Here is a 13,403-nt window from a genome sequence, read left to right as displayed (position 1 = left end):
ATGGGGGTTATTGCAAATTGTTGCAAGATGCTTGCATGCCATTTTGGGGAATTTAGTCTTTGAAAGACTGATTTAAATGGAGGAAATGTCTTGAATGAAGTCTAGGATCAGTAGAGCTAATAAAATATGCATGTAGACTTACCAAGAAATTGAAATAGACATTTGTGCTTTTTAGATATCTTGCTTACATGACTTATCAACAAATGAGTAGTAAAAGGTATGGAACCTTTTGTTACAAAGAGTTAAGAAATGTTTAAAAGAATGCTGGATTAAATGTATTGTTATTTTGATGTGGTACAAATATTAGCACAACTATGTGATGATTGTAAGAATTTTATTTGCGTTCGTATTTACAGTTTTATAAATATAGAACAGACAACAAAATACACATATTAAGAACTAATTCATTGTTCACAACTGTCCTGGATGATGACTTCAGCCTCAAGATGGAAGATGCCTTCAAAAGCTGTTGTTGATGAAGAAATACAAGCTGCTTTAAAATGTTTTATCAAACTTGAGTAGTGATCTAGGTGTCCAAGAAATGTATTCAATATATATCCATATTCATGCCAAGATGTAACCACTTAGGCTACTGGAGTGGACATTTAAATAGGACTTACAGTATTGTATTAAATTACAAAAGGTCCAAACAGTTATATCACAAGCCGAAAAGTATAGAGTATTCCAAATGAATTCCAGTGGTGATCTGAATGAATTCCAATCTTGAAAGTGCTGATATTCCAACAATCTGACATAACCTACAATAGTGTTGACATGATAACAGGCTTGATGAATCACTATGATATAATCCAAAATGTCTGTTTTAGATTATTTTGTGTATTTGCATTAATAAATAATATATGCATTCCTTGATGATTTTTAGTTCAATATTTTCCCCTTCTTGTTTCAGAGTTATGATACAATTCTTTATATATCTTATATCTTTTGTGTATTTCTACTGCATTTCATTAGGATTTATTATAATTTAAATCAGGTTTCAGTTTTAGACATAATCCAGGCTACATGTGTAGTTATCGAATATATAAAATCAATGTTTTCATTTATTTATTGTTATATTATTATGAGTTTTGTGTTTCATCATACACTTTGAATCTATAATTGGTTTCCTGTACATTATAATATATATATATATATATATATATATATATATATATATATATATATATATATATATATATATATATATATATATATATACTACATCTGGTAAACATAACAAGAACACATGATTTACTTGCAATTGACACCCATTAAGGTGCTATATCATCTTATAGCACATCTAGTCTAGTTAAGAAGGAATATTATGTATTACTGTAACAACAAGGAATATTATGTATTACTGTAACAACAAGGAATATTATGTATTGCTGTAACAACAAGGAATATTATGTATTGCTGTAACAACAAGGAATATTATGTATTACTGTAACAACAAGGAATTGTATGTATTACTGTAACAACAAAGAATATTATGTATTACTGTAACAACAAGGAATATTATGTATTGCTGTAACAACAAGGAATATTATGTATTACTGTAACAACAAGGAATATTATGTATTACTGTAACAACAAGGAATATTATGTATTACTGTAACAACAAGGAATATTATGTATTACTGTAACAACAAGGAATATTATGTATTACTGTAACAACACTTCAATCCAAGATGTGAAATACATGGGTAAGAATGTCAAACAAAATGAATCTCCTTTATACAACTATTTTTTTGGTTTGTTTAAAAAAGTTTTTTTGTAAACATGTTAGTGTATAAAAACTCTAAAGGTTCCGATATGAGTTGTAGGATGGATATTTCTCATAACAAGTTTCATGAGTGTGATTTAGTTGTAACTGTTGTACACTATCTTCGTTTACAGGTTGAAGTTGTCATCTGTTATAATGAATATTTCTTACACTGTAAAATTCTTTGAAATGGTTCAGTCTGTTGTAAATGAGCTGTAAGTTTGTTATGATTTCTCTACAAGAGCAGATGGACTATTAAAGAAGATATTAAAATGATTTGCAATACTATTGGGACTAAGCAGATGATACAGCTATCACCAGAAGTCAATACAGTACATTATTAAAATTCAACTGTTAACATAATTTTTCTGTCAGTCATTTTTATTTTTTTCAACTGTATTAGAAACATAGGTCTTGCCTAACTTTTCAATGAATTTGATTTCTGACTTTTCTTTAAACAGCAGCATAATTTATTTTGTATATTCATATCCAATAAAGTATTAGATAAATTCCTAAGTACTCTACAAACAAGTTTATTTTTTATCTGTGTAAATCAAAAGGAATTTATATAAAAAGTTGTTTCCAAAATTTAACCAATATAAAAGTTTCAGATGTTTTTAATCATTGTTGTAATAATTAGGAAAGATAGAAAATTCATATTAACAGTCATTAATTACAGTTTATACAATACACTACATGTACCTAGAAAATACTTTGTAAGATTAAACTTCACCACCTAGCTTAAATTTAACTTAAAACTGTGATCAAGGTAAAAAAAAAAAAAAAAAAAAAAAAAAAACCCTGATTTTCTTGTCCTTTAATTTTGCTAACTTTGCTGATAAATAGTTTTAGAAACCTGACACATTTGTAGGTCTCTCATCTAATATACAAAATATGTTATTATTCAAAACCCTTGTCACAAATGTATTTGTTGTCTCATTATTCACGGAACTTTCCTTGCAAAAGATATAAAAAAAAAAAGTTTCTAATCTATTAATAGCCTCCATTATACAATGGTACTACTGAACAGATACAAAGTCACTTGTGTGCGGCAATTCGGTCATGGTACGTTGAAAACCAGCCGCTCGGTATATTTATATCGCTTGACACGGTCGGCGGTCTGCGTGAGAAAGAGCGCAACAACTCGGGATTCCGAATTGTATAGCGCTATTCCGAGTTGGAACCCAACATGAACTGTAGAGTGACCTAATCACGCGTCAACGAAAACGCTTACGACTGTCACTCAATCTTGGGGACGGTGTGGAAATTAATGTGGAAGGTAGGTGATTTTTTCCCCCTGATCTGTTAGTGTAATCATTAGAATTAATTTACTGTAGACCTCAGTAAGTGCTGAAACTTATAAATTATTACTGTCGCGAAGATAAGTGACACTTTGGTGTCGACAACTGGGTTGTTTTCTCCGTCACCTAAATTGTTCGTCGTATATTTGTGGATGTGGTACACGGGAGTCATTTAGTCCTACATGTAAGACCTCACACTGATATATATAGCACCTAAACAAAATCAACATATGCTATGTCTTACATGTAGGACTTGAGAGTCATTGTAACTTATTTTTTGGGCCCAACTTGTGTCAGTACAATTTCTCCACTAAATCTATATTTTCCTTGTATTGTATACTTTTGAGGCAATCTTGAATTTGCACGGATTTGTTTTGCCTATCATGTAGTTAATGGCTGCATTACTCAATTGGTAATAAAAAGCTCTGAAATTGTACAGTAATTTTAGGACATCAACTTTTTACAAATTTGCAGTATTTACAAACATCACTTTTAATTTTTGGCCAATAGACCATTTCATACCAAATTTAACCAAGTTGCTCTGTAATTATCCGAATAACCTCCCAAGTTACTTTATACTCCAGCCAATCAAACGCTGGTGGGCACATGTACGTAACAAAATGGCGTTCATTGTTGTTTAGAAATATTTCAGAAATAAAATTAATTAAATGATTGAAATTTATATGTAAATTATCCACTGACTTTCAAAAACAAATCTGATAAACTCATATGAAATGCATTTTATTATAATGACGTTTCGGATGCACAGAAATAGTTTGAACAACTTGCTCTTTGATTGTCAGGATTAAGTTTGTTTACTTCGACACCGTTTCCTTACTTACATGTACATGTCCCGATCTAAACAGCTCAAAACTACTGTCGCGTATGGGTTTGAAATCCGCCCTGGTTTCCAGAAAATAAGACAGGATGGTTCCAATATTAAATTTCGTCAATATCTGCGACAGCATCGCTGTTGAATATGCATTTTTCGTCTCGATAAACGATGTTGAAGTAGTTATAAAAGTTTATGCTGATGCTGAAGCGTCTGTCATATTTTGCCCACCACCTATTGAGTGATTATTACGGTCAGCTGACCACCTGCCACGTTATCAAAATTCCGAGCAAATTACGAAGTTCACAGAAGTCTGCATGAAATGGGCTATAGAAGTGATTTAAGAATTTTTCGAAGAAGTTTTATCGATATATGTACCTAAATAACCAAGCAAAGGAGTTTCATGTGCCAGACTTAGTATTTCCTTTCTGTATTTTGGAACTAAAATTTGATAGTTCACTGACCATTCATTTTTGATGAAATAACAGACAGCTACTTCTGTGGCTTCAGTTTCACTAATGGCCATTTGAAACAAACGGGAGATCACAGGATCTATTTCCTGTTCAATGACAAATTATTGTCTTTTGTCACCTTGATTAGAAGAAAGAGAATGAGTAGTTAAAAGAGGATCACTGGGATTAATACCCTTTGATAGATCCAAACAAGGAGTGAAAGTCATCTTGTCAAAAGCCTGACCAATACATGTATCAGCTAAAGGAATACTTTCCTGATCAACATCATTCACAAGAGCTCTCTTTGCCATAGCACTAGTAACTGCACAAGCTGTGTATAAATCAGGGAATTATTTTCAATTAGATCGACTTTCTGATCCAAACAAGGCTTGTCGGTTACAAGTGGTCATTGCCTAGTAATAAATGAACACCCTCATTGGGTAAAACAGACACTATTCTGACTGTCAAGGGTCCTGAGACTAAGTGTGATAAAAAATTTACACAATGGAGAGGAACATTAACAAAGCCGCACTCTGCTCCCTGAATAAAAACACTCTCATTAGAAGAAGACTTTTCAGAAAAAGGCAAAGTACCTGATAATAAAAGACTATGAGAAGCTACTGTGTCCCTTAAAGTTTTAGTAGGGATAGGACTGGCCGAATCACCCATGAGTGAAATATAACCCTTGGATATGATTGGTTCATAATTCTCCATAATAAAATCAGATGGGGGTTTATTAGACCCAGCAAATGTATTGCTTTCAAATAAAAGCATTTGGAATAGGTCAGTCCTGATTCTGATGCTTAGTTTTCAATTTGTAGCAATCAAAAATAACTTGTCCTTTCTTCTTGCAATAGGTACATGTAGGAAGAGATAAGGATTTCTAATCAAGCTTATCTGAAACCTGATTTCTAGAAGTTGTGCCAGTTTGAAATTTAGAAGGCTGCTGAGTGGAAGACTTACTCACAAAAGAACTTTATGAGCTAAGGAATACTCGTCAGCAGTACGAGCAGCATTTTCCAAGGTTTCGACCTTATGCTCACCAAGATAAATTTTAATGTCCCTATGGACATTTTTTGAACTCTTCAAGTAATCATGAGATTTTCGTAAGTTTGATAAAATTTCTTGACCAAGCACTACCTCTCAAATAACTGCTCTTTTTCTCTTGCAAATTTGACATGAGTTTATCCAGCTTCTGTTGTCTAGTTTCTAAATATTTGCTGATAAGCCTCAGGGACTAACTCATAACCCTTTAAAATGCATTCCTTAACCAGATCATAGTCAGCACTTTGCTCTACTGACAGAGATGCATAGATGTCTCTGGCTTTGCCAAAAAGTGCACACTGTAATAATTGAGTCCAATGCTCCCTTGGCCATTTCAAATTTTCATTACTTTTTTCAAAATGAGGAAAATATTTGTCTACTTCTTTTTCTCTAAAATGGGGCACTAACCTAATCTTAGTAACATCAGAACTTGAATTTGTATCTAAAATGGGGATGTGCTATTCATTTGCCAGCTCTAATTCTTTTCCGTCTCTCTTTCTCTCTGCAATTCTAGTTGCATTTGCATCTCCTCTTTCTGTAACTGCATTTGTTTATCTCTTTGCTTCTTATCTAATATAATTTGTTTCTCCTCATTTTTTACTTTTATTTCATTGATATATACGTCTTTAAATTTTTTTTTATCTTTCTCAGAGTAAGAATCATTAAGTTGAGTCAAGGTCATGCCTGGACTACGTGATATGTATCATGTGCCAATTGGTAACAAACTCCTATGTTTTCCCAGACGAAAGAAACTTTTGACCTTCATCCAGAGATCTGTTTTGCATCTTAATTAGTCATATAACTGATGTTTTGATAAAGGTTTGTCAGTTGGGCTTAAAACACTCGACACGTTAAGTTGTATTATGTTATGACCAGTTTGGGCTGAATTTTATTTTCTTCAAATTATTGAATTCAAGTGATTATTTTCTCTTGAAATACAAAAATGCTCTGACAAAATTCTTGGATAAAGACGTTAACTGGAATTTATATTGAATTCAAACGTGGAATAATATTTCTGTGATTCAACAAGAGACTGTTGACACATCAGCACTTTGCTGACTATAACAGATGTCATCGACTTCAATTTTTGATCTCATCGGGACTTGAACTCAGTTTCATTCAGGACTTTTTATTACTTGGACTTGTGTTTTTATTTCTTGGATTATAATTTGGATTTAATTCGCAATACCTCAAGTTCTTTTTTCTCATTTTTCACTTTGTATTCTAGGGAAATCAATTATTTGTTAAAGTTTACAAAGCTTTTTGTCTTGGCTCTTTTGTTACTTATTTTAAGAGCATAGACTTGTAACATATGTGCTAGAATAATCTACATTTACTTCAGTCTGGTTTACAATAGAAAATAAAATACTGTAATAATACCTAAAATATTTCAAATATCAGTAGCCAGCCTATTTTTGGGTTGTTGTTGTTGTTGTTTTTTTCTTTTTTTCTTTTCAGAATGGTGTAAGTGGTCATTGTTAAGGGGATTAAATAAAGGCTTGCTGAGTTTATCCCTGTTTTTTTTTTTATGTGGTCATTCATAGTAGTGGTGAAATGCATTTTTTGCCAAGACTTTGTGGCCTCTGGTTGCGTTCAGCATTGACAGCAGCACATTATATAAATAAAATCGATGTGTGCGTTACGCTTGTGGTTGGAAATGATAGGTGTTCGTTCATAACAGTGGTCGCTTATAACAGGTTTTACTGTATTGAGTAACTGATCAAACTCAGATTGCTGGCATGTCAGCATAACTTAATTGCTTCTGGTCCATTCCAAATCACTGTTAGTGACAGGTCCATTTTGCCATATTTCTTTTCCTTCTCTATTTCTTCTCTTAAGTTTATCAGCCATAACTTGGTTGTATCCTGTCTTTTCCCACAATGTGCACTGGGATGAGGCTTTTTTCCCATGGTGCCTTTTCTGAGACTCGTTCATTTTTCTGTTTGAAACAACTAATAATTATTGATGACTTCAGAAGATTAAGGTAATTTGTAAAATTGTTTTTTATTGATTCTTCTATACTTTTATTGATATGGAAAAAGTATCATTGTTAATTATTCGTTCCACCCTTACTGCCAGTAGATTCATCATTGCAGGCAAATCGAAGTCAGGCACTGAGAGTTGGGCTAAGCAAGGTAGAAAGAATAATACTGTGTAGCTTAGTTTGTGAATAATTATCCTTAGCCAAGAAGAGGTAGATGTGATGGGGCTCAGAAATAATCAAAAACGTGTTTCTTTAACAGATTAAATTTTAATAGATATTGGGAGACATTAAAGCATATAGTCACTGGCATAAAATTAAATTAAATATTGGCAGGTTCACAAGCATTGCAGGCAGAAAAATATAGTGTATTGGGCTGCTGTGGTAAATTTCATGGGGAGAACACTGGTGAAGATTTAAAGCATCTGCTGTATGAATTTGTGGTTGGTGTCTACCTCTCAGAGACAAGCTGACAATCATAGGAAATGACTGGCTTATATTAAAACAGCTTGTCAGGGCCAACCCTCTTGTTGATGCCTTTAACTTAGTGGTGAAACAGAGGATGTTTGCTGACAAAGCAATATTTATATTGCCAGTAGTAAACTAGTTTTCTCATAGTTTTGTTTGCATCTTAAAATTATTTGCTGAGAATTAAAATTAGATGCATAGGTGAATAAAGGAAGGGTTAGAATACATGTATAGGTAGGAGAGTGGAGATAAACACGTACATGTACATTGATCAGTGGATATGTAGATTAGGAGTTTGGAAATACATGTTGATTTATAAAATTGAGAGAGGGAAAGACAGACAGACAAAGACTTTGAACTGAGAAATTAAACAACTAAGAACAGAACTATATTGTATTAACTTGATTTCAGAACCCTTGTTAATTGCATTGTGAAAATTCAACTAGATTCATTTAAATTTCATATTACATTTGTGACAAGTACTTTCAGTCATTTAATATTTTGAGAGGAAAAATGTTTCTTTCTCATCATGACTTGATCACAGAGATTTGTTGGAAATGACATTAAGAGTATCAACCAGGAGATAAAGGGCTTGGGGTTCCAAACATATAATAAGAATTGTTACAGGTCTTAAAACTCCTACATCCATTGTAACATGTTTTGATTGTTACAGGTGTTAAAACTCCTACATCCATTGTAACATGTTTTGATTGTTACAGGTCTTAAAACTCCTACATCCATTGTAACAGATTTTGATTGTTACAGGTGTTAAAACTCCTACATCCATTGTAACATGTTTTGATTGTTACAGGTCTTAAAACTCCTACATCCATTGTAACATGTTTTGATTGTTACAGGTCTTAAAACTCCTACATCCATTGTAACATGTTTTGATTGTTACAGGTCTTAAAACTCCTACATCCATTGTAACATGTTTTGATTGTTACAGGTCTTAAAACTCCTACATCCATTGTAACATGTTTTGATTGTTACAGGTCTTAAAACTCCTACATCCATTGTAACAGGTTTTGATTGTTACAGGTCTTAAAACTCCTACATCCATTGTAACATGTTTTGATTGTTACAGGTCTTAAAACTCCTACATCCATTGTAACATGTTTTGATTGTTATAGGTCTTAAAACCCCTACATCCACTGTAACAGGTTTTGGACCCTCCCAACCCTTGATCCATTAACAAATATACTCATACTTTCATTTGTGGACTGTAATTTCTACAGTGAATTGCAAGGTGATTCAGATCAATCATTCAGTTGAATTTACTTCTAAATGCCAGAGGTGTAAAAGTATTTACATCCAATACAGTTTAATATGTTAAGTGATGTAAATCAGATTGCTGATTGACACTAAGTACAGCTAATAACCTGCTGGGAAGGTTCAGTCACTTGACAGTACCATCAACTGGTTGATTATATGCATTGCTTGTAGTAGCTAGTCTTTGTAGTGTTACTTTGATTACTGTGTACAAATTATTTCAGTGTTCCACTTGAGTGGCTTAATTGTGTTTAATTTTAAACCAAGTATTTGTTCTTTGTGGGATCAGTTTCTTGTATTTACTCAGTGAGGCATTTAGTGTTTTATCTATTTCTGGACTATAACATCGATCACCAAGTACTTACATCACAAAGTAATGATATATAGCTGATACACATGATGTAATATAGTTCATAAATATATCGACCACTCCTGTGGCTTTGTGATTAGAGCATCTGCCATGGATGCAGAAGGTCGCAGGTTCGATCCCCATCCAAATCATACCAAAGACATAAAAATGGTACTAACAGCTGCCTCGCTTGACATTCAACATTTAAGAGGTTAGTGTTTGGACTGGCCAGCCTGGTGTCAGGATAATGTGACTGGGTGGGACAAGATGCTATATGTCTGCTGCACGATGCCCCACTGCTACATTGTGTAGCAATATCACTGAAAAATCGTTAAAGCTATGTTAAAAAAAATTCCAAATCTATAAATGTATTATTATCTTGTAATTTGTCAACATTTTACAGTTTGTACCGGGGTTATTTATGTCATCCATCTATACTAGGTTTTGCTAGTTCAACACAATTTTCAAAATGTTACAAAACACAAATCATACTTACTTGGAAAGTTCATGTCTTCAGAAGTTGAAGTCTAAAATCATTTAAAAAATTTATTTTTCAATTTTTAACAGTATTTTAAAGTTTGATTAGGTAGAAAAGGTGTCTGTCAAAATGTAGACTCACTGGTGTATCAGTAAAAATTCAATTTGTAAGCATGAAAATTTCAAAGGAAAGCAATGAAGTTTTAAATAAAGTTGAGAACTCATTAAAAATATATATATATATATATATATATATATATATATATATATATATATATATATATATAATTTTTCATTTAAATATCATAATGTGTGGTTGTTGCCTTGGTAGATAAGTACATCTGTTGAGATGTCAAAAAAAATTGGTTAATTTTCTATTTTTCGGGTTACTATTTTTTGGGCAGTTATAACATGTACATAGCACAAAATATGATTAAGTAACTTACATTTCAAACTTGCATGTCAATAAAAAAACAAAACTTCCTTCAAAAATGGTCTTGAAGATACTTTAATAAAGCAGTAATCCTTCTTTTGTACTCTTCTTAAATTTTATATGAATAAATCATACCGTCTCCTGCATACCTGATGTTCTACCATTGTCTGCAGCCTTGAACCTGCAATAAATATAAAAGATAAATAATTTTCTTTCTTATTAGTAAAATATCTCTAGATTGTCATAAAATATGCATTTAGAGTGACAGAGCACTCCATGTATATTTGCACAGTAAATAAGTGTTACATAATTATTTCTTAGTTCAAGGTATCCAAGCACTCAATGTATGATTTGCACAGTAAACCTACCTAACACAGCTGTTTCTTAATTGAAGTAGAAATGGCAATCTACCAATAAAACCTAACTAAATCCTAATTCAAGAGAACAAAACAAACACTCACAATATTAATAATTAAAAAAAAGAGCATAGAGTGAGATTTTGATTGCAGATCCATTTGCAGGACAAGTTGGTCGACAGTTCCAGTCAGCTTTAGTTATTGATATGCTGAAATATATTTCTTAGCTTATTGCTTATGTTATGGCAGTCTATTGAAAACAAAATCCTGGACTGTTAAAGTAAAATTGAAATATCCAGTTTTTTTTTTTATGGGGAAAAACACTAATTCAAGGACTAGCCTCTAATTCTTTACACACAGGCTGAGCATGCTTATTATAATCCAAACTGTGAGACAGACACCAGTTACAGTGTGAATATTCAAGTGGTCATGCCATTAGTCTTTATACATATTCAATATGAGGGCCAGGGACAGTATATATAAAAAAACCATTAAGTATGTTTCAGAGAATGATTGTGTGTGTGTTTTTAAATTGATAAATATGAAAATTGATAGCCATGATAATCACACTAGCAGCAATCGTGTTTTGATAATGGTACTGTGTAGTATGCATTAGAACTACATGTTACAGAATGCTGGGATTATCAGCCCCTAGCTTCCCACCATTCTGACAATTCTGCCCATGAGGTGCTAAACCGTTAGCTCTTCTAAAGTCAGTGATGCTGGATTGATCCCTGCCACCCCAGGTGATTGGATGAGAGTGTGCACTCTCATGTCGATGGCCATCACACTCAGGGATGGTCCTGGCTTTTAAAAAGTTGTCGCCAAAAAAATCGCCAACCTCAATATTTTGTCACCAATTTTCAAAAAGTGTTGCCAGAACAAGTAGTGTACATTTTTTCAAGTGTTAATTTGGTCTATTAATGTAACAGGCAATGAAAATTACAAAAGATGGGTTAGTTAATACTCTAATTACAACAAGCATTAACAAAATGTTACAAAGTGTTACATGAAGATCCGTCGCGATTTTAGGGCTGCCCACTTGTTGAATGTAGTTTCAAAGTCTAAATTTTCACATCTGTACATGCTGATTCTCATTAAATTCTCGAGAGATGAGATGCAGAGTTTATTTCTGATGTCAGTTTTTATGAGGTTCATCTTACTGAATCCACGTTCACAGTCTACAGTGCTGACAGGTGACACCAGTAGCCTCTCAGCAACCCCCCCCCACCCCCGCTAGCTTCACAAAACTTGTAGTGAATTGCTTCCTAAATCCTAAGAATGATCACTGTATGCTGTATAAATTTTCTCGACAAGCAAAATAGGATCTCCATTCCCACGAATGAAACTTACATGAGTCAACACCTGGCAATATTGGACCGTATATATAAGCATAAATTCACACCCAATTTAGGGATTCTTTCACTCCTGTATTTTGAGAAGTAAATAATTATTATTAATTATGCAAAACCGTGTTTTTTTTTTTTTTTTTTTTGCTGTTTCTTGTTGCGGAGTTTAAGTCTCTGCAGTGGTAACACGGATTGATGGAAAAAGGAAAAGATCAATGAGTAAAATGCTGTACTGGCAACAGATATAATTGTGATTGAGATTTTTTCCATTTGCTTTGTATTTATACACAGTAGTCGGTACTTCAAAGGTTATCAGTTTTCTATGAAGGTTCAGCAAAACTATTGTATTGGTATATGTAAAAAAAACCACAAAAAAAACAGAAGGATTAGCCATTCAGTTAATTGTATCTGTTCAGATTCGCGTCTTCAGAAGTCAGTCAGTTGTAGGTATAGTTCGGTAGCATGATTGATTGTATCACAGCATACAGTACTCAGCCCAGATGTCAGCATAAGCAGATTATGATGTAACAATGCACTGTAAAGATGGGGTTGTCAATACGAACAAAGGATCAAAGGATCGTTTGTGTAACAGACTGATTCCAATGCATTGCTTAGTCAAGCTTGTGGCTTCCTTTCGTTCTCCCTTTTAATTTATCCAGTCCAAATCCATGATTGTATGTACAAATTAAATAACCATGATTGTATGTACAAATTAAATAACCAAAAAGTATGTCGCCCAAAAAATCGCCAGATGGGATATTTTTGTCGCCAATAAGGAAAAAAAATCGCAATTTGCGACATTGGCGAAGCCCAGGACAATCCCTGACACTGATATCTTCAAAGGTCATGAAATCACGCACTGCTAAAAATATGATAGGTCCTTTCAATATGTACTGAGGACGTGTTCTTTCAAGATCTCCTCCCGTATGCCTTCATAAGTGAGCGTGATGCCTGTCATTTTAATCCATTTATCGAAAAGCACACGTACATGAGTATGAAATTGCACGTGTCTTTGTTATTTTCTTAGATGACTCTCTGAAAGTTTGTGAAAACTTTCAGCCGACAACTCGTAGTGCCTTAACAGCATTTTTTTGAGAGTGTCATAATCATCTACTTCAGTCGTTGCCATATTATGATAGACATCCTTGGCAGCTCCTTGCAAAAATGCAGAGATATTAATGGCCGACTGGTCTTTGGGTATATGATGGATTAGGGCTAACTTTTCAAACCGAGTCAAAAAGTTGTCGATGATTTCGTCTCTGTCGTTAAACATTGGCATTATTATCCAGACGATACATCTATCCTCTGATCTTTTGCTTGTGGG

At 33.3% G+C, this 13,403-nt stretch overlaps 1 protein-coding gene and 1 long non-coding RNA gene across 6 annotated transcripts in view; one reads left to right on the top strand and one right to left on the bottom strand.

Annotated features, from left to right (window-relative positions):
- Nucleotides 1-320: 320 nt before the first annotated feature.
- Nucleotides 321-13,403, bottom strand: part of LOC149796318 (uncharacterized) — a 29,834-nt gene continuing 16,751 nt past the window's right edge. The window contains exons 3-5 of the long non-coding RNA XR_016421659.1: nt 10,524-10,555; nt 9,961-9,991; nt 321-758 (exon numbers count right to left, since the gene is read on the bottom strand). This is a non-coding gene — a long non-coding RNA (uncharacterized LOC149796318). The remainder of the gene's footprint in view (nt 759-9,960; nt 9,992-10,523; nt 10,556-13,403) is intronic.
- Nucleotides 2,528-13,403, top strand: part of LOC149796317 (uncharacterized) — a 145,575-nt gene continuing 134,699 nt past the window's right edge. For 3 of the 5 annotated variants that reach the window (XM_089960969.1, XM_089960966.1, XM_089960965.1), the window contains exon 1: nt 2,531-3,044. The gene's annotated coding sequence lies outside the window, so the exon portion shown is untranslated. Of the gene's footprint in view, nt 3,045-13,403 lie in introns of all 5 variants that reach the window. The other 2 variants (XM_089960970.1, XM_089960968.1) reach the window with 2 other exon arrangements.

This window comes from Sinohyriopsis cumingii, chromosome 6, assembly GCF_028554795.1.
Source record: "Sinohyriopsis cumingii isolate HCF-2022 chromosome 6, ASM2855479v2, whole genome shotgun sequence".
NCBI lineage: Eukaryota > Metazoa > Mollusca > Bivalvia > Unionida > Unionidae > Sinohyriopsis > Sinohyriopsis cumingii.
The sequence above is the reverse complement of the archived record's forward strand: the minus strand, read 5'-3'. Positions and strand labels throughout refer to the sequence as shown.